The 24516-nt window shown below is 39.2% G+C and overlaps 1 pseudogene; it reads right to left on the bottom strand.

Moving 5' to 3' along the window:
* Positions 1-1288: 1288 nt before the first annotated feature.
* Positions 1289-19648, bottom strand: LOC103993114 (uncharacterized; annotated as a pseudogene).
* Between the last annotated feature and the right edge of the window lie 4868 nt (positions 19649-24516).

Raw genomic sequence — 24516 nt, 5'->3', positions numbered from 1 at the left:
AATAATCATATTAGTTAATGCATGCATTATTGTTTTATGAATGCATGATAGGATCGAAACCCGAAACCCGAAACCTGAAACCCTAAACCCTAAACCCTAAACCCTAAACCCTAAAACCATAAACCCTAAAACCCTAAAACCCGAAACCCGGAACCCGGAACCCTAAACCCTAAACCCTAAAAACCCTAAACCCTAAACCCTAAACCCTAAACCCTAAACCCTAAAAACCCTAAACCCTAAACCCTAAACCCTAAACCCTAAAAACCCTAAACCCTAAACCCTAAACCCTAAACCCTAAACCCTAAACCCTAAACCCTAAAACCCTAAACCCTAAACCCTAAACCCTAAACCCTAAACCCTAAACCCTAAACCCTAAACCATAAACCCTAAAACCCTAAACCCTAAACCCTAAACCCTAAACCCTAAACCCTAAACCCTAACCCTAAGCCCTAAACCCTAAACCCTAAACCCTAAACCCTAAACCCTAAACCCTAAACTCTAAACCCTAAACCCTAAAACCCTAAACCCTAAACCCTAAACCCTAAACCCTAAACCCTAAACCCTAAACCTAAACCCTAAACCCTAAACCCCAAACCCTAAACCCCAAACCCTAAACCCTAAACCCTAAACCCTAAACCCTAAACCCTAAACCCTAAACCCTAAACCCTACACCCTAAACCCTAAACCCTAAACCCTAAACCCTAAACCCTAAACCCTAAACCCTAAACCCTAAACCCTAAACCCTAAAACCCTAAACCCTAAACCCTAAACCCTAAACCCTAAACCCTAAACCCTAAACCCTAAACCCTAAGGCACATGTATACTTCCATATTCCCTTATAGTATGCCTCTCTAATTCATTTATATTAATAAATGTTTCAAATACCGGTAGTATCAACTGTCAACACATAGCAGCCAATATTTTACTAGTTCGATCAAGCATCTTGTGAGACCTGATAGCAGTCAGGGCTCCGCCCCTGACTCGAGCCTTGCATGGGCCCAAACGGCCGAAAAGGCTCCGCCCCTGCCCAGTGGAGGCCTTCCTCGTCATGACATCATATTTCCAATTGAAAAATAAATATTACTAAATAATAAAAAAAAATTAAGATTTAAAATAATTGATGCAGGACACATTGGCAATAAAAAAAATAATTAAGATTTAACTAATTGAGATTTAAAAAAATATAGTGTTTAAGGTTTAGGGTTTAGGGTTTAGGGTTTAGGGTTTAGGGTTTAGGGTTTAGTTTAGGGTTTAGGGTTTAGGGTTTAGGGTTTAGGGTTAATAGAGAACATCTAAGCAAAAATGGAATTCATATGATATATTACACTTCAAATCCATTAAAAAAAGGGTTAAATCAACAAAAATTAAGAACCATCAAGTTTTCATGTCTCTTACCTTTTTTTGGGAAAAAAAGCATTTAGTTAAATGCTGTGAAAAGATCAAGATGTCTTACCCCAACTAACTAAGTGAACACGACCGAAAAGCAACAGAACTATCAGGAACTAATCCAAAAAAGTCAACATTATCCCTACCCCCACATACCAAAAACCAAGCAGCATGGCCCATGCTTGGATTGTACCCATGACCCAAAGTATCCTACACCAAGGAAATTATGACAAACTTGAAATCATACTCAGAACAGTTCATTTTCCCAATTGAACCATATAACAACATTCAGAACATGTTCTGACTTTTCATGGTTGCTACCCCAATAAAAGTGGCACTTCTAGAAACTGAAAGCCACAATGAAACACATGATTTAGGGAAATAATACAGTAACATCTCCAAATGGTCGACATCTTAAAATCCTTGACAAGCATATAGTTATATAAAGAACAAAGAGATGGTAAATGCAAGCCTTTCACTTAGCGAAACAATGGCTTCCCTGTTACAATAATCCAGAACAAGTCACAGAATAAACGACTATTATAGCAGAGCCAAATGAACTTTCTTCAAAAATAAACATCTAAAATAACAGATCCAAATGAAAATAAAGCTTTAAAAAACCTTCATTTGGACCTACATAATCGAAAATCTGCATGGCAATGTACATGTTCCTATTGCTTAAATAATTTCTAGTTTGTAATCATTGGATTTTAGGTAAACATAGACTTCAAAATTTGTCCAACTTTATAACCTTGCAAATGACAAGCAAACTACATTATGTAGCCAGTAATCATTCTATCCATCATTAATAGCTTGTCATTCGTAAGAAGAACCATTTGCAAAATACACTCCATGAAAAGCATAATGCGTATGAATGGTAGTAAAAAATTTTGAATTCACAGACTAAGCACAGATCACTTGTACCAAAAAATTATCTAATGAATAAGGTATCTGATAGGTACATAATGGTAAGCCATCTACCCAAGTATCCTCACGTCAAAAAATTTCAGAAATCCAAGTTGCCGTTTATGAATAAGTAATCAATTAATTTTCCACTAAAATTACATAGCCCCATTAGTTTGAAAATACTGCTATCAAACAAAGAAATGCTAAACAATCGAAAAGGGTCATCAACATGAAAAGGTATCCTACTTGTGAAGCAACATGTGCTGTCCTTTGTTCTTTTCTTATTTTCAATCCAGATTTTTTTTTCTTTAAAGTCACTTGTAAGGTTTCACTTTAAACACAGGTAACTAAGAGGTTTCCTCACATCACAATAAATACTGAAATGGCTGAGCTTAATTTGTGTTTTCCCTTTATATAGTAGAAACTTAAATTGAGAAAGACTAAATTTAATTCTCCCTGACTGAAAGAAAGAACTGCATAATTGACCCTTCCCAGACCTGCATTAATGGGTGCCCCTGTGCATTGAGCTGCCTTCTGACAATTAAACACCAAACAGTATTTGCAACAGCAGAATGAGAATTAGAAAGAGATTCATTTGGCCAAAAATGTTTTATCAACAAACATATCAAGCAAGTACATCAATAAATGTCCAGAGACACCAGACAAGCTGATTCTCTGTGAAGAAACAAGTGGTGATGCAGCTTTTAAGCATGATCCAACAAGAGATCCAACAATTCTTCTGTATCTTTTCATCTCATTAAACTTAAACAATAATTCCTCCCAATATTCCAAGTGAAGACTAACATCATCAAAATTGACAGATCCAATTTCTGGTTGTCAAATTAGAACAAAAAGGCAATGGGAAATTATTCCAAATAGCACTTGCATTGAACAAAGAGAACCTTGAAAGACTACATAAAATATTCAAACACTAGATTAAAAATATCATAATAACAATATACCAATTGAAACAAAGAAATGAGAAAAAAATAGCACTGGAAGCCTGCTAAACCACAGAAGATAACTATTTAATCTGTCTCCACTTTCGCATCTTCAAAGAGAACTAATTCTTTGTTTTTAGAAAAGTGTTCTTTCACTGGGGGAGTGTATAAAATTTTATGATCAAAGTGCTTAGTTTGTTAGTTAAATATGGCAATCACATGTGAAAGCAACTAAACTTCTACACTCTTAGTCATATTTCATCATGATATCAGATATACTAAATAGTACAATTTGAAATATGAGATATCTGTCTGGGCGAAGATCACAGTAATGTAGGAATTTTTAGTACAATTTTACAATAAAAGCAATATACAGTAAAATCATTGCCTAATCACAAAATTAATACTCACAAAATTCTTAAATTAATAGAGTACAATTTTACAAATAAAAGCAATTTCTTAAATTAATACTCACAAAATTCAATGAAACATAATTTGGCAGATTTCATGGTCATGTGCCAATCATTCAACAGTACTAATCAAAGCTGAAACAGAAGACCAGAATCCTTATAGTACAAATCAGAATTACCTAAGCCTGGGATTTGGTACACATGGAGAAGGAGCTACTATCCACATGATTCTCATTAATCCATTTTTGTATCATAAGAATCTTGGAGCTGACGTGTGCACTAAATATTTCAGTCTGATCTGGCAAAGAAGATGCTTCAGTTTGTGATGCCTTTGCAATTTCACCCACAGCCTAGACACAAGAATGTTAACAATCAGCAAGCTCAAAATACAAATAAGAAAATCTGCTTGTAACATCTTCAAACTTTAGGATTAAGAATGAAATAATAGAACAAGATAAAACAAGAAAGAAGAATATAATAATAGAACAAGATAAAAAAAAAAGATTTTTTTTCTCCAAGCAAAAGAGATTTATATTCATTATATTAAACATACAACAAAAAGGAAACATAACTCTGATACAAGAAGAGTTAACCACAATTCTAAATACTTTGGAATGCCAACCATAGTTCTTCTTGATATAACAAGGGATAGAATGATATACATTATACAGGTCCAATAAATTTTAGTTTGTACCTATATACACCTAAAATCTTTGAACCTGCCAAAATGTTGACATCAGCTTTATGCAGATTGAAATTTATTTTGTCAAGCAGGATAATCATATATGTTTATGTCAAAGATACAGATACACATATCAAATGAATTCCATCATCAGATAAGAACAAGGATATGTGACAGCAAGATGCTGTAGAAACTAGTCTAAAATAAATCAGGACACAATTCATGTAACATGGTCACTCGTTAGTGAAACCTAGAACTTAATTCTATGTCCATGTGTAGAAGAGCTGAAATTTAAAAAGATAAAAAAATGAAGGCTGGAAAAGAAATGTTTTTACCTTTAGAAATGGAATAGTTAAATTTGGGTGTTGATGCCTACCAAGGACCTCTAACTCAGGATACAGCTCGCATCTGTGGCAATTGACCAAACCAATTTAGAGGAAGAAAAGAGTATTGGCAGTAACTGATAAATAAATTGACTTTTCAAATTACTCATCTTATATATAATTTTAAGAAGAAATACACCTAAAATGGTTAGAGACACCATTTTAAAACCCCAGCAGTAAATCAAAGGAAAGAATGAAACAAAATAAATCAGCAGATATCAAGCAAATAAATCCACCCATGCAGTAGAAAACAGATGAGAACAAATTGCTAAACACGCATGAGAAAAGTTCAAACATATACACCAAATTTTAGGATGTGCAATCCAGGGTCTGCCGTACCGAACCGTACCGCCCGGTATGGGCGGTACGTACCGGTCCGACAGGTTGTCGGTACGCGGACCACCTGTTACCGGTCCGAGTGCACTGTAGCACTATAGCAGTGCTACATTACTCAGCACACTTGGGTGTACCGCTCGGTACACCTGGGTGTACCGCTCGGTATACCGTACCGTACCGGTACAAAGCCCAGGTCGAAATACTAGTACGGTACGGTATTGCGAACCTTGGTGCAATCTCAAGATTGCATCTGATAGAAAGTTACTGCACTATTAATCTCATTAAACCAAGATTCTTGTATCCACATTTTGCTGTAAAATCCTTGATTACCACACAAGTACAACAATCCACAAGTACAAAAACAAGCCATAATATTCCAACTATTTAGGGTTGGCTTGATATTTTCCGAAGCAATTGTAGTCTGACCATGCTGATTTAAGGTATTGTATCAATGGCAATGATTTAAAAAACGCTAGGTGCCAAAATGCGCTAAGGTCCAAAAACACCCAAGGCGCTAGGCGCTGCCCGAGCGAAGCAAGGCACTAAAATATAAAAATATATAATATAATTAATAAATATAACTATTTAAATTAAAAATATACTATTAAATTAAGAAAATCAAGTACAATATCACAATAAATAAATAAACCATAATAGTATATTTTTTTATTTTTTAAATAAAAAATATAGCATTAAATAAATAAAATTAATAGTATTAAAATCAAAAGAATATATTATTAATCTAATAAATAAAAATACTATTATTAGTATACAATTAGCAGTATACTGTTAATATACTGTTAACAGTATAGTGAGAAGAGTGTGAGAAGACCGAGGCTGAGGCAACGATAACGGTAGCGGTAGCAGTAGCGGTAGCAAGTGACAGTCGTAGCTGGAGCGGGAGCGGTGAGCGACGACGATAGCGGGAGTGGGAGTGGGAGCGGGAGCTATGAGCGACAGCGGGAGTGGCGACAGCTGCAACGAGCGACGACAGCAGTAGCGAGCAGCGATTGTGGCAACGACGAGCAGTGATTGTGGCAGCAGCGAGTAGCGATAGTAGCAGCGAGCAGCGATAGTGGCATCGGCAGTAGAGAGCAGCGACAACAGAGAAGAAATCTCAACGACAAAATCGCGAGTGTTAGTTGTCGTTGCTCTCTACAACAACAGCGACAACAGCGAGCAGCGACAACCGACAAAATCGCGAGTCGGGGAAATCACGAGAGGGAGCCTGATATCGGTGATTTAGTTGGTTCGATTGAACCAACTAAAGCACCGGAGACCAACCAGACCTAAAAATCTGGTTCGATCGCTTGGTTTAACCTAGGCGCTCTCCCGAAGCACCCGGCGCCTGGGCTCGGGTGAGTGCCCAAGCGGCGCCTCTTTGAAGCGAGGCACCTGGACATGAAGCGTGGCACTCGGGCCTCCCCTCGTCTCGCCCGAGCTCCTAGGGGAGCGCGCGAGCGCCTATTGAAATCACTGATCAATGGTATTGTCTTAATCAATAAGTTCACCACATGGTCAACCACATCTGAGAATACAGTAATGCTGCTGTATTTACACTTGAAGTTTGTAACATCAAGGAATCAACAACAAATACTTGAGACTCCCAAAGTTCCAAGTATACACCACTGTAAAGTATATGATACATATTAGCCTTACTACTAAAAACATTTTAGAATTAACCACAGTTATGTTTGGAAAAATAACCCTAATGCTTATGTTAGGATGTGGGAGAAATAAATATGCTACTTATCGATGTGTCTTTTTTGTCCTTATGGCTTCTTTGTAAAATAAGATGACAGCATGGTATACAAATGTCATAATATAAGGAGTTGGAGAAGTGACAAGAAAGTTAAAGAAGAATCACATCTTGGGAACAGAGGATCATGTCTTCCATATAGTTGTTAAAAATATATATAAGATGAGATGTAAAAATATAAAGATGATAGAACAATGTTTGATAGAATGAGCTATAACATAACAATTTATGTATTGTCTTAGATCACTTTGTCAAACATAAAGAATTTCGTATAGAAACCAATGGATGTCTTTAAAAAAGCTCTATAATGAATAAATAGATTTAACAAACAAATATACTTCAAAACAAGAGTTTGGGGAAGAATTGAGAAAGTCCACAATACATAATGTTTTCAAATCCCATACTAAACAGAATTCCATCACGAGTTTGATGAAAGTGAAACAAAAAAGGTGAAGGTATTCTTATCATTAAGTAACTCAAAATTGCATTCTAATAACACTTCAAAAATAACATAAATTATTCAAAAATACAAATATTATTATATAAAAAACCTTAAACCTAGACATGAGAGGATTTCAGATTCAGATTTAAGATTGTCAAAATAAGACTAATATGAACTCATCCTGCATCATCCACCTTACCCATTGCTTAAATTGAGTGCTCTATTACTCATGGAAGGATCTCAGCCTAAATCATGCACATACACATTTGCCACACCAAGGGTAATAATATAACCTTTTGAAGACCATAATATATGAACTATCAAGACTATTTCCTACCAAACTGGAATCAGCAACAAAACCCAACTCAAAATCAAGAAGTCCACCTCTGTAAAAGCCACTGACCTAATATTAAAAAGCAAGGCACCTAAAATTTATGTAAAACATCTATCATAATGGTTGCAGCTATGCTCTTATGAACCAAAATATTTTCTGGCAATACCTCTCAGGAAGGAAGAATCAGAGCTAAGGTGGCAAATGACAAGTTTTAGTACAAGGAGAAAGTTATTACACAGTAGAAACAAATCGATAAACAACAGAATACATTTGAAACCTGAGGGATGCAATGGATCTGAGGGCAATGTCCTGAGTTTTAGTACAAGAAAAGGTAATTGTGTGATACACACAAACCAATAAGGAAATACTTATAAAAAAAATAGAAATCTATTAATGCTTCAAATATATTGTTGAAGTGGTTTGAATCACAAAAACATTAACAACCTTAAATGGTTCAAGCTTGAGCCATGGAATAATGAGCCATGCCATCTACCTTCAGAAATGCAAAAGAAGGTCATGCCATCTCATTTTGTGAGAGACAGGAACAAAATGAATTAAAAAAAATGTATTAACTTTTTTTTTCTACTGTAATTATCCTAAGTCAGCTCCAAAATGCAAATAGGCCAGAAGATTGATGATAAGACCCTAAAGTCTTATCATAGGCTCTGATATCAAATGATAAGACCCTAAAGTCTTATCGTGGAAGAAAGGGGAGAAATGGGGATGATAATGATCGCTTCGAGAGGATCGACCTCAAATGGTAAGACCCTAAAGTCTTATCGTCGAAGAAAGGGAAGAAATGGGGATGATAATGATCACTTCGAGGGGATCGGCCTCCTTGATCGCTTCGAGGGGATCGACCCTCCTTGATCGCTTCGAGGGGATCGACCTCCTAGGGTTTGTCCAAAGACAGAATAGTATTTTTCATAGATTAATGAAAAGAAACAGTTACATCCCTATTTATAGAGTTTCACCCAAAGTTCATCAGGACTTGAACTCTAATAATAAATAAATATTAAATAAATCTCTACTTGACTCTAACTGAACCAAACCAACTCAATAAACAACTAGACTAAACAGACTCAATAAACATTATTCAAAAGCTCAGAAAAAGGGTCCTAATTGGAATTGCATCAATGGATGTACTATCTTAACAATGTGTGCATAGTTAAATTAGACAGTAGATCAGTGGATCAGTTCCTTGCAAGTGTGTATGAGACGCTTTTTGGATTGGTTAGTTTCACATGACTGCAGGAGCTATGACAATTCGCAATGTGGTACATAATTGTGTCTACGTCTGATAGGCCTGATGTAAGTGCATGACAATAAACCCTATCGTGGAACCAGAAACTACAAAATAGCTATTAGCATATTCTATTTGATCTTTTAAACCATAATCATTTAAGCTTCTTTCTGTAGATCATGGTCATAAGCATCAACTCAAATTTCAGGTTTCCTAATGCGACTGCAAAATCTGTACTTCAAGGCTCAAGTGTGGAAAATTTAGATTCATATTCACCCTCTTAACAAAATCATGAGATTCATCATTACACCCCAAGGCTAGTGTTCCTTACAATAGAGGATACAGAATACGATCATTATTAATAACCATGCACTAAATGAGTATGGTAACCATAAGACAGAACAAGTCACAAACTATGTCAGTCAGCATCCTTGATGTTGCCAATTGGTTGCAAAAGATTTTGAACAAGATATGTGAAGCAAAACCATAACCCTTGAATTTTATTTCTTTCCTCTATAGAGAAATTATCATTTATAATTGTTACGTTAGCACAAACTAAATTGCATTTTACTTTTCTTGTTCCACCAAGTTAGCTTCATAGATAGTGTACTTGTTTGAGTACACTAATAAGGAGGGTTGTTGCTGTTGCTTCCGTTTTGCCAATAAACTATACTCTTGGCTGCAGTCCCACTTTAATTTTCTTTTGACCATTTTTTGTTATTTAGGTCTATTTTCTTTAATCATCTTATTTATGTTCTAGCTCAGGGTTTGTCATGTCGACCTATACTGCCCAGTACGAGCGGTATGTACTAGTCTGATAGGATACCGATATGTGGACCGCTCTCTGTCGGGCGATACTATCACATGACCTCGTATATGGCGATATGGGATTTGTACCGGGCGATAACGATCAAAATCGGACCATTACCAACCTGTACAAGTCGATAACAGTCGGATTTAAACCGTTATCGATCAAGGGCTGAGATTGGCCTAATTCTAACGATCAAATTGTCCGTTTGAAAATAGGCAAAATATTGGCAAGGCAATTGCAAAATGGTTCAACTTCTACAGGATTCTAACAAGCACAACCTAAGGTCTATATTATCAGAGCATAGTCTCTTCTACTCAAAAGTCTGGCACGGGGATCCAGCATCCAACACCGAAACAGATCCATAGAGCATAGTCTCTTCTACTCAAAAGTCTGGCCCTCCTTGATCTCTTCGAGGGGATCGGCCCTCCTTGATAGCTTCGAGGGGATCGGCCCTCCTTGATCTCTTCGAGGAGATCAAGGAGGGCCGATCCCCTCGAAGTGATCATTATCATTCCCTTTTCTCCCCTTTCTTCGACGACAAGACTTTAGGATCTTATCATTTGTCATTCCCTTTTCTCCCATTTCTTCCACGATAAGACCTTAGGGTCTTATCATTTGATATCAGAGCCTACGATAAGACTTTAGGGTCTTATCATTTGGTATCAGAGCCTACGATAAGACTTTAGGGTCTTATCATTTGGTATCAGAGCAGCAATCCTTCACGTTCTCGTTGCAACGAAGCTATCAAAAAAAAAAAAATACGAAGAAAGAAAGAAAGAAAGAAAGAAAGAAAGAAAGAAAGAAAGAAAGAAGAAGAAGAAGCAGAAACCGCAGCCACGCACCCCTGCTCCCCTTGCGTCGCAGCGCAGCCGCTCGACTCTTCTCCTCGGCGATCGTTGGTGACGCTGCTCCCAGCCGCGCCACCACCGCTGCCTCTCCACCGCAACCCTAGCCATGCCCCCCCCCTTGGGTCGCAGTCGCAGCCGCCTGTTGCCGCAGCCCCTCGTTGCAACGGTTGCAGAAACAGAGTTCCTCTGTTGCTGCAGCCCCTCGTCAATCGCAGCCGCGCCTCCACCAACCGCGCCGCCTCCAGCACTCCTCTTCCCCTCCAGCGCCATCGCCGACCAGCCAACCCATCACCGCTGCGGGCCACCGTGCGACGACCGCCGCACGCCTCCCAACAGCCGATCCTCCTTGCTCTGCATCTTTTGTAACCGAAACAGGGCTATCACGGCAACTCACATCTACTGCCCTTGTTTCCAGCCGCCGCCGTCGCCTCGAGCGCCGTCGCCTTCGCCTTCCAGCCGCTGCTCCCCCATGCAACGACCGCCGCTCGCCTCCCAGCCGCTGCTCCCGCTCGCTTCCCAGCCGCTGCTTCCCCTTGCTCTGCATCGGTGGTGGCCGAAATAGGGCAGTTACCACCGTCGCAGTCGCATGTCCCCTTGCTGCCGCAATCGTGGATCCCCTTGCTGCTGCGAACGCCGGCTACCACCAGCGTCGCCACTGCTGCCCAGCCAGCGACGACGCCGCTCGCCGCCCAGCCTGCCACGACCCTCGCTGCCTCCTTCTCCACCGCCGCCGCAGCGCTCCGGCCAGCAACGACTGCTGTTGCTAGCCACCGCAGCCTTCACCTCAACCCCCTCGATCTGCACCGTTGCTGCAGCCCCCCTTGCTCTGCATCGTTGCCGCAGCCACCGGTTGCCACCACTGCAGTCTCAACCCCGATCGCTTCAACGCCACCTCCCTCTTGTTCTGCCTCCGCTGCTGCAGTTGTCGGTTGCCATCACCGCAGCCTCAACACGGCTGCTCGGCGATTGCTTCCTTGGGTCACAACAGTCGCAACCGTCATCTGTCAGCCTTGGTGCTCTCATCTCACGCAGTGACACAAACACAGGGTAGCTACTCTTCCTCTAACGCAGCGACCGCAGCACTGCCCTTGGCGTCCACCTCCTCGGCAACTTCGCATCGATAGTGTTGATGCCCTTGACCCGACACCAAAAACAGGAGTTGAGATTACAGATTTGCAGTCTTACGCAATGGCCATTGATAACTCGGTGAAAGCACAAATGGAAGCATTGGAAATCAGAATTGAGAATCGATTGCAAGAAACACTTAATGATTTCAAAAAGAGCCTACTGAAGAGCCTCAGCAAATTTCAACAAAATGGGGGCTCAAGTTCTACGTTGCACAGATCTGAAAATACAGGAAAATGGCCCCAACATTGTGACACAAGTTACTCATACATGAAGATGGAATTTCCAAGATGGAAAGATGGAGATTCGACCAATTAGATCTCTAAAGTAGAAAATTTTTTCCGTTTTCACAGAACCTCAGAAGAATCCAAGGTAGAAGTGGCCTCAATCCAGCTCGAGGGAGATGCACTCCAGTGGTACGATTGGTATGAAACTTTCCACGGAGTTCCTTCATGGGAGCAGTTCAAAAGAGGGCTTCTTGTTCGCTTTGGCCCATCTGAATATGAGAATGTTGATTGCCAACTTGCCAAAATTCATCAAACTTCTACAGTATTAGAATATCAGAGTAGGTTTGAAAGATTATCAAATCAAGCTAGAGATTGGTCAAACCGACAACTTCTGGATACATTTATTGAAGGGCTTATTCCAGAGATCCGGTGTGAAGTTAAGGCTCGTCAACCCCGTACTATGATAGCTGCGATCTCATTTGCAAATCTACATGAGAAAAAAATTAGCAAGGAAAGATCAGCAAGGGGTTTGTATTATGATGAAAAATGGAGTATGGAGCACCGATGTAAACAAGGGCAACTTCTGATGATTGAACCAATTGCAGAGGAACCGAAAGCTAAGAATGTGGACTCCGATTATGAAGGTATAAATTCTAATGAAGATGTTGGACCTACCATATATACAATGCATGCATTAGCCGACTACTCTAACTCGCAAACTATGGAAGTTGGCGAAACTCTGGAACATCAGCCTGTTATAGTTTTGATTGATACTGGTAGCACTAACAATTTTATGGACAGTGAGACTATTGACCGATTGGCCCACCACATTGAAGACTATGACAGATTCGAAGTAAAGATCGTTGATGGACGGATTTTCACTTGTGATAACAAAGGTTCAAAGATAAAATTGATTATACAGGGCCAGAAGTTTCATGCAACGATTGCTACATTGAAAGACCGACTTGTTGCTTACACTATCAAAAAGTGGAGATCATACTTACTTGATCAACGGGTTGTGATGCGTTGCAGATAGTCTATGGCTAAAGTGCTGAAAGAGAAGCTCCCAGAGATTGATGCTGCTCAGCCTTGAGGACAAGGCTGATTTGAAGAGGGAGGAACTGTTAGGAACCTTTTTATAAGCTTTTGAATAATGTTTATTGAGTCTGTTTAGTCCAGTTGTTTATTGAGTCGGTTTGGTTCAATTAGAGTCAAGTAGAGGTTTATCTAATATTTATTTATTATTAGAGTTCAAGTCTTGATGAACTCTGGGTGGAACTCTATAAATAGGGATGTAACTACTTCTTTTCAGTAATATATGAAAAATACTATTCTGTCTTTGGAGAAACCCTAGGAGGCCGATCCCCTCGAAGTGATCAAGGAGGGTCGATCCCCTCGAAGTGTTCAAGGAGGGCCGATCCCCTCGAAGTGATCAAGGAGGCCGATCCCCTCGAAGCGATCATTATCATCCCCATTTCTCTCCTTTCTTCCACGATAAGACTTTGTCTTACCATTTGGTATCAAAGCCTACGATAAGACTTTAAGGTATTATCATTTGGTATCAGAGCATTCTCATTTCTTCCATTTCTTCTACGATAAGATCTTAGGGTCTTATCATTTGGTATCAGAGCCTACGATAAGACTTTAGGGTCTTATCATTTGGTATCAGAGCCTACGATAAGACTTTAGGGTCTTATCACGATGCCTCTTTGAAGTGCATCGCCTGGAAATGAAGCGAGGCGCTCGGGCCTCGCCTCGCCTCGCTCGAGCGCTTAGGCGAGCACTCGAGTGCCTATTGAAATCATTGAAACAAAGGGCTATAGAATTCATTTATATCTCACAAACAACAAATTAACAATTGAAACTCTCACTAATCAAAGATAAGCTACAAACCATTTGTAGAAATGGGTTAAATTACCTTCGCAAGGCTGAAACAAGTATATTTGCCCTCTCTTTCAAGTTCATTATTAACCATGAAAAGGAAATAAAAACATTAGAAAGAAAAAGGGAATAGATACACATAACATACTGTTTAGTAGTTAAATAGCACTGTATGTCATGTAAATAAAAGAAAATTTTATTATAAGAATAAATGCATGCAAAGGATTTTGAAGTCAAAAACACAAATAAGAAGGTCCCAATAAACTACAGAAAATACATAATACATTCTCTGGAAACAAAAAATTGTGAACATCTATACTTACAGGAGACTGAAGGTAATTTACTAAAAGGTCCGGACCTACATAATAGACTAGAGAAAGTAGTTTCTGAGCATGTGACAAAGCAATTGTCTCATCACTTCCAAGAACCACACATGGAAGCGCTTTGATGAGGCTGCCAACAAGTTGAAAAAGTAAGATTCACTGCAGCAGCACAAAAATTATCTATTTTCTTAACTAACTAATAAGAGAACAAACCTCGTAAATATACCAGAAATTTCATTTTTGGTTATAAATTTCTCACCCAAAACAAATAAAGATTCGAGGGATTCCTGTGCTACCATGGACACAACATCTGCATCGTCATAAACCAGCACACACAAACACTCCTGCAATTATTACATACAAGAAAAGGAATTAGCAATAAAATTGAACCCAAACTGCCATGTCAACAGGAGACAAACCTGCACATACTATTATTCTAATGCTCCTGTCAACTAAACTATAACTTAAATGAAATTATGAACCATAAAAGTTAACATTATTGCACGTAAGTTTAATGGCAGTGATAATATAATGCAGGAGTAGCATAACAAAGTTAACAGGAGACAAACCTGCACATACTATTATTCTAATGCTACTGTCAACTAAACTATCACTTAAATGAAATTATGAACCATAAAAGTTAACATGATTGCACATAAGTTTAATGGCAGTGCTAACATAATTAAGGATCCAAGAGAAGAATAGAACAAGATCATCAAATAAAATGTTAAAATTGAACCACCGAATTTTACTCGTTATGACTATTAACAACAATATAATTCATGACATTGTACAGTTTAAGCATTCATAAAATAGCCACAAAAGAAAGGACAGCAGTTAGATTTTCAAAATAATCAATCTAGGAAATTAATAATATATATATAAGAATTAAAAGTCAATACTGAACCAAGTCATAATAAGAAAAGTTTTAGTTGAGAGAAACCATTATGCCTCTGCTCCATAATAATAGATCACACACAACAACTGAACCTAAGACAGTATACTCACCAAAAGCATTAATTTGCTTCTTTGCAAAGTGCATCTGCAATTCAACAGAAGCCCCTGTATGCCATCTACAAGTGCTTTTCCGACCTTTTCTGCAGAATGAATACAAAGCTGAAAATGACAATGAACCACTTTATTGTCACAGGCGAGACGAATGGATCCCATTACCAATGAAACCTCGAAGAAAACAACAAAATAAACAAATAATAGGGAGGATGATAATACATACATGTGGAAATGCAGCAGACATTAATTTATCAACATTAGAAGAAGTTTCATCAATCCACTCCCTGGAACGATGTACAAATAAATTTCTTTTGCCATTGCTATGATCAACTATCTTTCGTTTATGATCATCGTTGATAGCTTGATTAAAAGAATCTCCAATCATATTTGCTGACTGAACATGACCATTTAAAGGTAAACTACGAAGAGCCTCTAGGACAGATTGGGTAGATTTATTTTCCATGGGTGAAAGTGATCCAATATCATTTACAGGCATCTCAAGGGAGTGAAGATTTGCCTTGTCATCTAAAACAATAATCAAGAACTCAGTCAAACCACAAATAGCCTGCTCGATGGCTACAGAGCTTCCAGCAGCACCACTAATCATATTTTTTGATACATATAAGGCCTTTGCAAAACGGCTTACAACGCCCAGTAGAAAGAAGGCAAGTGCATCAGCAGTACCAACCTAAGATATCAATCAACATAAACAACACAAACAACATCAAGGATTACAGTTCCACAATGAGAATATGTAGAACAGTTATGATGTTGGAGACAATTAATTACAGGTTTGCCAAAAAGAGCAAGGCTAGATCAATCATGTACCTAACTTGCTTCACCATATTAAAATAACCTCATAGACGAGAAACATAAACATAAGAAATAAAGAAAAGTGAACTAGTGCACACAGCTCATGCTAGTGTTAGGTCTAGAGAGTACCAATGTATGACTAAAAAGTTCAACATAACAATAAGAAATATCATGCTTAAAAATTTAAAGAATGACCACAGAGAGCCAAAATATGTTTGCATACAATATATTTTATATATTTAACTAATACCAACAGATTATTTGAAAATATCTAGAAACGAATCAATTCAAACACCAGCATGAAATGACACATCAATTTCAAGTTCTTGTAACTGAAAAATGATCACCAAATAGCTTTTTGACATTTTGCCCCAAAGAAAAGAACTAGCTACTTTTGTGCAGTGGCAACAGCATGCATAGATGGGTAAACCCCAATATGCAATAAATAAGAGATGAGTCTGCTGAATTTGGTAATTGGTTCCAAAACGATTACTATTGCACAAAATATGATTAAAAAGATACATCATACACAAGAAAAAAATGGTATTCCACTCAGTAACACATAAATTCAACTAGTACAATTATTACTACAAATTAAAAAAGGTGTCGATGAAAAAATAAACCACTTGACAGCACCTCTCAAATAAAATCTTTCAAATTCCTGACATAAAGTGGTCAAGACTCAAAAATCCCCCCTAATGAGGAACTATGACACGATTCCAACAACACTAACCAACAGAATAAGTACAGTTATTGAAGAGATGTGTATGATCAATTAAGCTACAGCATTACAGCCTCTTAGAACTCATTGAATGTCCACTAAAATCAGGGTAATTCAGATAAATTTTGTAAAAAAAGATAGACTCATGTTGGCACTATTCAGTTGCTTCAAATATAGAAATATATACTCTTCAAAACTCAAATAACTCAAAGTCAGACTTCAAGCGATTTAGACTCATGCTGGCACTTTTGGCTTTATTCCTACCAATGTTGTCGAACAAGAGCTATCCTCCAATAAGGGTAGGTCTCACATGCTAAGAAGGCCCAAATTGACCAGACCTGCCCACTTATGCCTAATAAATGATTAAGTCAGTTATCATATTTTAGAGCCTGGTTAAGTCAGTTTCTTAACCAGTTCAAACCATTTTTCATATTTTAGAGCCTGATGTGAAAAATAAAAGAAGGTAAAAGCTATTGAGATAAGAAACTATATATGGAAGGTTTTCTGATTTCTAATAGTTGCACATGCAATCCAAAAGATTCCATAAGCATGTGATGATCAAATTAAGTAAAACATGATCAAAAAATGAATTTTTCTCTGAGTAGTTTTAATAAATTTTAAAGAAGACTAAGAGCAACATGAATAATTGGAGCACAAGTTACAGATCCAAGTTCAGGTAACAATTTATCACTATAGTCAGGGACGTCTTGCTGCATCAGGGATGATCAGAAACAGGTGCAGGAACTATGGCAAACTCCCATAAGGTGCAGTTTTGGCCTTCCCAACCATTAATCACACCTAAGATCACTATAGTCAGCAGCAGCAGTTAATGTTATTTGTGCGGCAATCGATCAGAGTATGCAATGAGCAGGGTTTATAAGAAAGATCCTGCTCACTTCGCTTACGAAATATTGATGAGGGAATGGACCAATTTTTTCATTTAATGACTAACACGTTCCTTTTTTTTCTTTTATTAACATGTTCCTCTGTTTTGCTACATGCTCTTCAAGGGCTTGCTTCTTGTTGCAATCTCATCTAAGTAGGTTACAACAACTTGCTATGTAAGAAACATTAAATAAAAAATAATCCAAAGCAGCTGTTAATAAAATTTGAGGGAGGGGAGCACCAGACCGCCTAATTTTAGCCAATCATGGCATTGACGGAAGGTGTAAGAGAATTTGAGATATCTTATAGTTATATGGTAAACAGTCAATGACTCCACTAAACATATCATCATAGTTCTATCCATTTACATCAAGACTCCTGTTTAAGCAGGCTGATAAGCTACCTCCAAGGCAACAGAACAAGCATCTGTCCTCCAAAAGTAACACATACAAGGTAAATTGAAGAGCTTAAAACAGTTCATATGTCAAATTTAATACATGCCTCTACATGTATCCAACTCAAAAGTGTCAAATTTAAAACAGTTCATATGTCAAACAAAACCATCTTAACTTATGTTTCATATTCCACAAAGTCTACACTCTACAGCAACACCTAGGTCTACTCAAACCTGAGCCTTGAGAGGTTGTGAAAACTTCATAATTAAGTATACAACGTGTGACAAAGAATTTATATACGTGAACATATATAACTTGAATATCACTTGTAGGATATTATAGGAGATCAATATTCATGATACCTTGGCAACAAGGACTCGAAGGGTCAGAAATGCCTCTTTCCGGAGATTTGCACTTCCACAGTGTCCTCTCAGTGCCTCAAGTTCAGCAGCCTTTAAGAGAACAAGAGAAATTATTTTGGACATTTATTTACATCAAAATAACTAAAACAAACAGCTCCGGAGAGTGACACAGATAAGTAACTGAAATTAGACTACCAAAACAATGAAACAATAAAATAAAATGAGTAAAAACAAAGCACGTACGACTTACTTGGAGAAGAAGTGATAGCCAATGCCCTACTGCAGCTGAAGCATTTTGAGATTAGAGAAATGCTAGCAAACATTCTAGTGATTCAACACAATCCCTTGAGAGAGTATTATGATGCACAAAAGCACCATCAATAGATTTGGATGTAGGCATGATAACCCTTTGTTTGCATGAACACGAACTAACAGAGCAAGGTTGTAAATTGAGAAGCATCACCCTAAAGCATCTTATTATTCCTTCACGAAATTCTTCCGATGCCACAGAATGTGAAAGCATAGCTCCAGTGGTAATTTTCTTTAGCACCACAACCATCTGAAACATTACATTTTTAGGTTATTTCAATTCAAATTTTAACGGAACTAACAACACTAACATCAAGTTGCAAAGCTGAAAAAGTTTAGTGTGTATAGTTTTGGTGGTCACAACATTTGGTTCATTCAATTTAAAAAATATGAAAGCTACATAATGGTCCAATGCAAATTAGCTATAAGAAAAGAATTTTCAAAAGAAATGTATGCCTAATTGCTAGATTACAAATTTATAGGGGCATAAATTGCATGAAAACAAAAAAAATAAAACAAAAGGACTCTATGTATGCAACTAAGAACAAAAGATGAAAATATAGGCACATTAGCATCCCTTCTGCCACAGAATCACTGATCGCATGCCCACCTAATGAGGCACCGCCATTCCCAAAACCCCCATCCGAGTCAAACTTCTTCTCTTCTCTACATTGCACCGAGGCATCCAGCAAAAGGAGAAAAGGGAACAAGGTATAACTGGGCAAACAATAGAAAACAACCCGATCAAATAAGCCATCAAGAAGAACATCAATCTCCGACCCAAGTTCTTTGACCCAAAAGTCAAAACACGAGACAAGGGCGCACTGAGTCATAAGAGGGACAAGCTGTCGGGGATGTGAGGAGAGAGCGTACTCGAAAGAGGGCTGCAAGGCGGCGGCGGGGGCGCTTCGGAGGAAGACGGCCATCTCGGCAAGGAAGGAGGCATCCTTCTTAGGGTTGCGAAGGAGGACGAGGAGGTCGAGGTAGTAAGGCGAGAGAAGACGAGCATTAGGATTTCCTCCGAGGGGGGTTTCTTCGTCCCCTACATTCCAGGGTGGTCACCTTCCCGGCCACTGGGGTTTTCTGGGCTCGAGAGACGTTCTAGAGAATTCTAAATGAAGCGCGCGTCTTCAGAAGAAGGGCTCTCACACAGTTATTGGGCTTGAGATACCGGTTGAATGAGCCGAACGAAAGCCCAGTAAAAGGAGAACGCTTCCGGCTTCATTTTGATCATAACCGTTCATCTTACAAGAGATCAATCAAGGACTGTCGATTAGTTAAAATAGTTCATATGAGATGGATTTTGGAAGTCCAGGATGCCTTACCGATTGATCTTCATCTAAACCTAATTTTAGGGTTTAGGGTTTAGGGTTTTAGGGTTTAGGGTTTAGGGTTTAGGGTTTAGGGTTTAGGGTTTAGGGTTTAGGGTTTAGGGTTTAGGGTTTAGGGTTTAGGGTTTAGGGTTTAGGGTTTTAGGGTTTAGGGTTTAGGGTTTAGGGTTTAGGGTTTAGGGTTTAGGGTTTAGGGTTTAGGGTTTAGGGTTTAGGGTTTAGGGTTTAGGGTTTTAGGGTTTAGGGTTTTAGGGTTTAGGGTTTAGGGTTTAGGGTTTAGGGTTTAGGGTTTAGGGTTTAGGGTTTAGGGTTTTAGGGTTTTAGAGTTTAGGGTTTAGGGTTTAGGGTTTAGGGTTTAGGGTTTAGGGTTTAGGGTTTAGGGTTTAGGGTTTAGGGTTTAGGGTTTAGGGTTTAGGGTTTAGGGTTTAGGGTTTAGGGTTTAGGGTTTAGGGTTTAGGGTTTAGGGTTTTAGGGTTTAGGGTTTAGGGTTTAGGGTTTAGGGTTTAGGGTTTAGGGTTTAGGGTTTAGGGTTTAGGGTTTAGGGTTTAGGGTTTAGGGTTTTAGGGTTTAGGGTTTAGGGTTTAGGGTTTAGGGTTTAGGGTTTAGGGTTTAGGGTTTAGGGTTTAGGGTTTAGGGTGTTAGGGTTTAGAGTTTAGGGTTTAGGGTTTAGGGTTTAGGGTTTAGGGTTTAGGGTTTAGGGTTTAGGGTTTAGGGTTTAGGGTTTAGGGTTTAGGGTTTAGGGTTTAGGGTTTAGGGTTTAGGGTTTAGGGTTTAGGGTTTAGGGTTTAGGGTTTAGGGTTTAGGGTTTAGGGTTTAGGGTTTAGGGTTTAGGGTTTAGGGTTTAGGGTTTAGGGTTTAGGGTTTAGGGTTTAGGGTTTAGGGTTTAGGGTTTAGGGTTTAGGGTTTAGGGTTTAGGGTTTAGGGTTTAGGGTTTAGGGTTTAGGGTTTAGGGTTTAGGGTTTAGGGTTTAGGGTTTAGGGTTTAGGGTTTAGGGTTTAGGGTTTAGGGTTTAGGGTTTAGGGTTTAGGGTTTAGGGTTTAGGGTTTAGGGTTTAGGGTTTAGGGTTTAGGGTTTAGGGTTTAGGGTTTAGGGTTTAGGGTTTAGGGTTTAGGGTTTAGGGTTTAGGGTTTAGGGTTTAGGGTTTAGGGTTTAGGGTTTAGGGTTTAGGGTTTAGGGTTTAGGGTTTAGGGTTTAGGGTTTAGGGTTTAGGGTTTAGGGTTTAGGGTTTAGGGTTTAGGGTTTAGGGTTTAGGGTTTAGGGTTTAGGGTTTAGGGTTTAGGGTTTAGGGTTTAGGGTTTAGGGTTTAGGGTTTAGGGTTTAGGGTTTAGGGTTTAGGGTTTAGGGTTTAGGGTTTAGGGTTTAGGGTTTAGGGTTTAGGGTTTAGGGTTTAGGGTTTAGGGTTTAGGGTTTAGGGTTTAGGGTTTAGGGTTTAGGGTTTAGGGTTTAGGGTTTAGGGTTTAGGGTTTAGGGTTTAGGGTTTAGGGTTTAGGGTTTAGGGTTTAGGGTTTAGGGTTTAGGGTTTAGGGTTTAGGGTTTAGGGTTTAGGGTTTAGGGTTTAGGGTTTAGGGTTTAGGGTTTAGGGTTTAGGGTTTAGGGTTTAGGGTTTAGGGTTTAGGGTTTAGGGTTTAGGGTTTAGGGTTTAGGGTTTAGGGTTTAGGGTTTAGGGTTTAGGGTTTAGGGTTTAGGGTTTAGGGTTTAGGGTTTAGGGTTTAGGGTTTAGGGTTTAGGGTTTAGGGTTTAGGGTTTAGGGTTTAGGGTTTAGGGTTTAGGGTTTAGGGTTTAGGGTTTAGGGTTTAGGGTTTAGGGTTTAGGGTTTAGGGTTTAGGGTTTAGGGTTTAGGGTTTAGGGTTTAGGGTTTAGGGTTTAGGGTTTAGGGTTTAGGGTTTAGGGTTTAGGGTTTAGGGTTTAGGGTTTAGGGTTTAGGGTTTAGGGTTTAGGGTTTAGGGTTTAGGGTTTAGGGTTTAGGGTTTAGGGTTTAGGGTTTAGGGTTTAGGGTTTAGGGTTTAGGGTTTAGGGTTTAGGGTTTAGGGTTTAGGGTTTAGGGTTTAGGGTTTAGGGTTTAGGGTTTAGGGTTTAGGGTTTAGGGTTTAGGGTTTAGGGTTTAGGGTTTAGGGTTTAGGGTTTAGGGTTTAGGGTTTAGGGTTTAGGGTTTAGGGTTTAGGGTTTAGGGTTTAGGGTTTAGGGTTTAGGGTTTAGGGTTTAGGGTTTAGGGTTTAGGGTTTAGGGTTTAGGGTTTAGGGTTTAGGGTTTAGGGTTTAGGGTTTAGGGTTTAGGGTTTAGGGTTTAGGGTTTAGGGTTTAGGGTTTAGGGTTTAGGGTTTAGGGTTTAGGGTTTAGGGTTTAGGGTTTAGGGTTTAGGGTTTAGGGTTTAGGGTTTAGGGTTTAGGGTTTAGGGTTTAGGGTTTAGGGTTTAGGGTTTAGGGTTTAGGGTTTAGGGTTTAGGGTTTAGGGTTTAGGGTTTAGGGTTTAGGGTTTAGGGTTTAGGGTTTAGGGTTTAGGGTTTAGGGTTTAGGGTTTAGGGTTTAGGGTTTAGGGTTTAGGGTTTAGGGTTTAGGGTTTAGGGTTTAGGGTTTAGGGTTTAGGGTTTAGGGTTTAGGGTTTAGGGTTTAGGGTTTAGGGTTTAGGGTTTAGGGTTTAGGGTTTAGGGTTTAGGGTTTAGGGTTTAGGGTTTAGGGTTTAGGGTTTAGGGTTTAGGGTTTAGGGTTTAGGGTTTAGGGTTTAGGGTTTAGGGTTTAGGGTTTAGGGTTTAGGGTTTAGGGTTTAGGGTTTAGGGTTTAGGGTTTAGGGTTTAGGGTTTAGGGTTTAGGGTTTAGGGTTTAGGGTTTAGGGTTTAGGGTTTAGGGTTTAGGGTTTAGGGTTTAGGGTTTAGGGTTTAGGGTTTAGGGTTTAGGGTTTAGGGTTTAGGGTTTAGGGTTTAGGGTTTAGGGTTTAGGGTTTAGGGTTTAGGGTTTAGGGTTTAGGGTTTAGGGTTTAGGGTTTAGGGTTTAGGGTTTAGGGTTTAGGGTTTAGGGTTTAGGGTTTAGGGTTTAGGGTTTAGGGTTTAGGGTTTAGGGTTTAGGGTTTAGGGTTTAGGGTTTAGGGTTTAGGGTTTAGGGTTTAGGGTTTAGGGTTTAGGGTTTAGGGTTTAGGGTTTAGGGTTTAGGGTTTAGGGTTTAGGGTTTAGGGTTTAGGGTTTAGGGTTTAGGGTTTAGGGTTTAGGGTTTAGGGTTTAGGGTTTAGGGTTTAGGGTTTAGGGTTTAGGGTTTAGGGTTTAGGGTTTAGGGTTTAGGGTTTAGGGTTTAGGGTTTAGGGTTTAGGGTTTAGGGTTTAGGGTTTAGGGTTTAGGGTTTAGGGTTTAGGGTTTAGGGTTTAGGGTTTAGGGTTTAGGGTTTAGGGTTTAGGGTTTAGGGTTTAGGGTTTAGGGTTTAGGGTTTAGGGTTTAGGGTTTAGGGTTTAGGGTTTAGGGTTTAGGGTTTAGGGTTTAGGGTTTAGGGTTTAGGGTTTAGGGTTTAGGGTTTAGGGTTTAGGGTTTAGGGTTTAGGGTTTAGGGTTTAGGGTTTAGGGTTTAGGGTTTAGGGTTTAGGGTTTAGGGTTTAGGGTTTAGGGTTTAGGGTTTAGGGTTTAGGGTTTAGGGTTTAGGGTTTAGGGTTTAGGGTTTAGGGTTTAGGGTTTAGGGTTTAGGGTTTAGGGTTTAGGGTTTAGGGTTTAGGGTTTAGGGTTTAGGGTTTAGGGTTTAGGGTTTAGGGTTTAGGGTTTAGGGTTTAGGGTTTAGGGTTTAGGGTTTAGGGTTTAGGGTTTAGGGTTTAGGGTTTAGGGTTTAGGGTTTAGGGTTTAGGGTTTAGGGTTTAGGGTTTAGGGTTTAGGGTTTAGGGTTTAGGGTTTAGGGTTTAGGGTTTAGGGTTTAGGGTTTAGGGTTTAGGGTTTAGGGTTTAGGGTTTAGGGTTTAGGGTTTAGGGTTTAGGGTTTAGGGTTTAGGGTTTAGGGTTTAGGGTTTAGGGTTTAGGGTTTAGGGTTTAGGGTTTAGGGTTTAGGGTTTAGGGTTTAGGGTTTAGGGTTTAGGGTTTAGGGTTTAGGGTTTAGGGTTTAGGGTTTAGGGTTTAGGGTTTAGGGTTTAGGGTTTAGGGTTTAGGGTTTAGGGTTTAGGGTTTAGGGTTTAGGGTTTAGGGTTTAGGGTTTAGGGTTTAGGGTTTAGGGTTTAGGGTTTAGGGTTTAGGGTTTAGGGTTTAGGGTTTAGGGTTTAGGGTTTAGGGTTTAGGGTTTAGGGTTTAGGGTTTAGGGTTTAGGGTTTAGGGTTTAGGGTTTAGGGTTTAGGGTTTAGGGTTTAGGGTTTAGGGTTTAGGGTTTAGGGTTTAGGGTTTAGGGTTTAGGGTTTAGGGTTTAGGGTTTAGGGTTTAGGGTTTAGGGTTTAGGGTTTAGGGTTTAGGGTTTAGGGTTTAGGGTTTAGGGTTTAGGGTTTAGGGTTTAGGGTTTAGGGTTTAGGGTTTAGGGTTTAGGGTTTAGGGTTTAGGGTTTAGGGTTTAGGGTTTAGGGTTTAGGGTTTAGGGTTTAGGGTTTAGGGTTTAGGGTTTAGGGTTTAGGGTTTAGGGTTTAGGGTTTAGGGTTTAGGGTTTAGGGTTTAGGGTTTAGGGTTTAGGGTTTAGGGTTTAGGGTTTAGGGTTTAGGGTTTAGGGTTTA

This window comes from Musa acuminata, chromosome BXJ1-6, assembly GCF_036884655.1.
Source record: "Musa acuminata AAA Group cultivar baxijiao chromosome BXJ1-6, Cavendish_Baxijiao_AAA, whole genome shotgun sequence".
NCBI lineage: Eukaryota > Viridiplantae > Streptophyta > Magnoliopsida > Zingiberales > Musaceae > Musa > Musa acuminata.
This window is presented reverse-complemented; position numbering and strand designations above follow the sequence as displayed.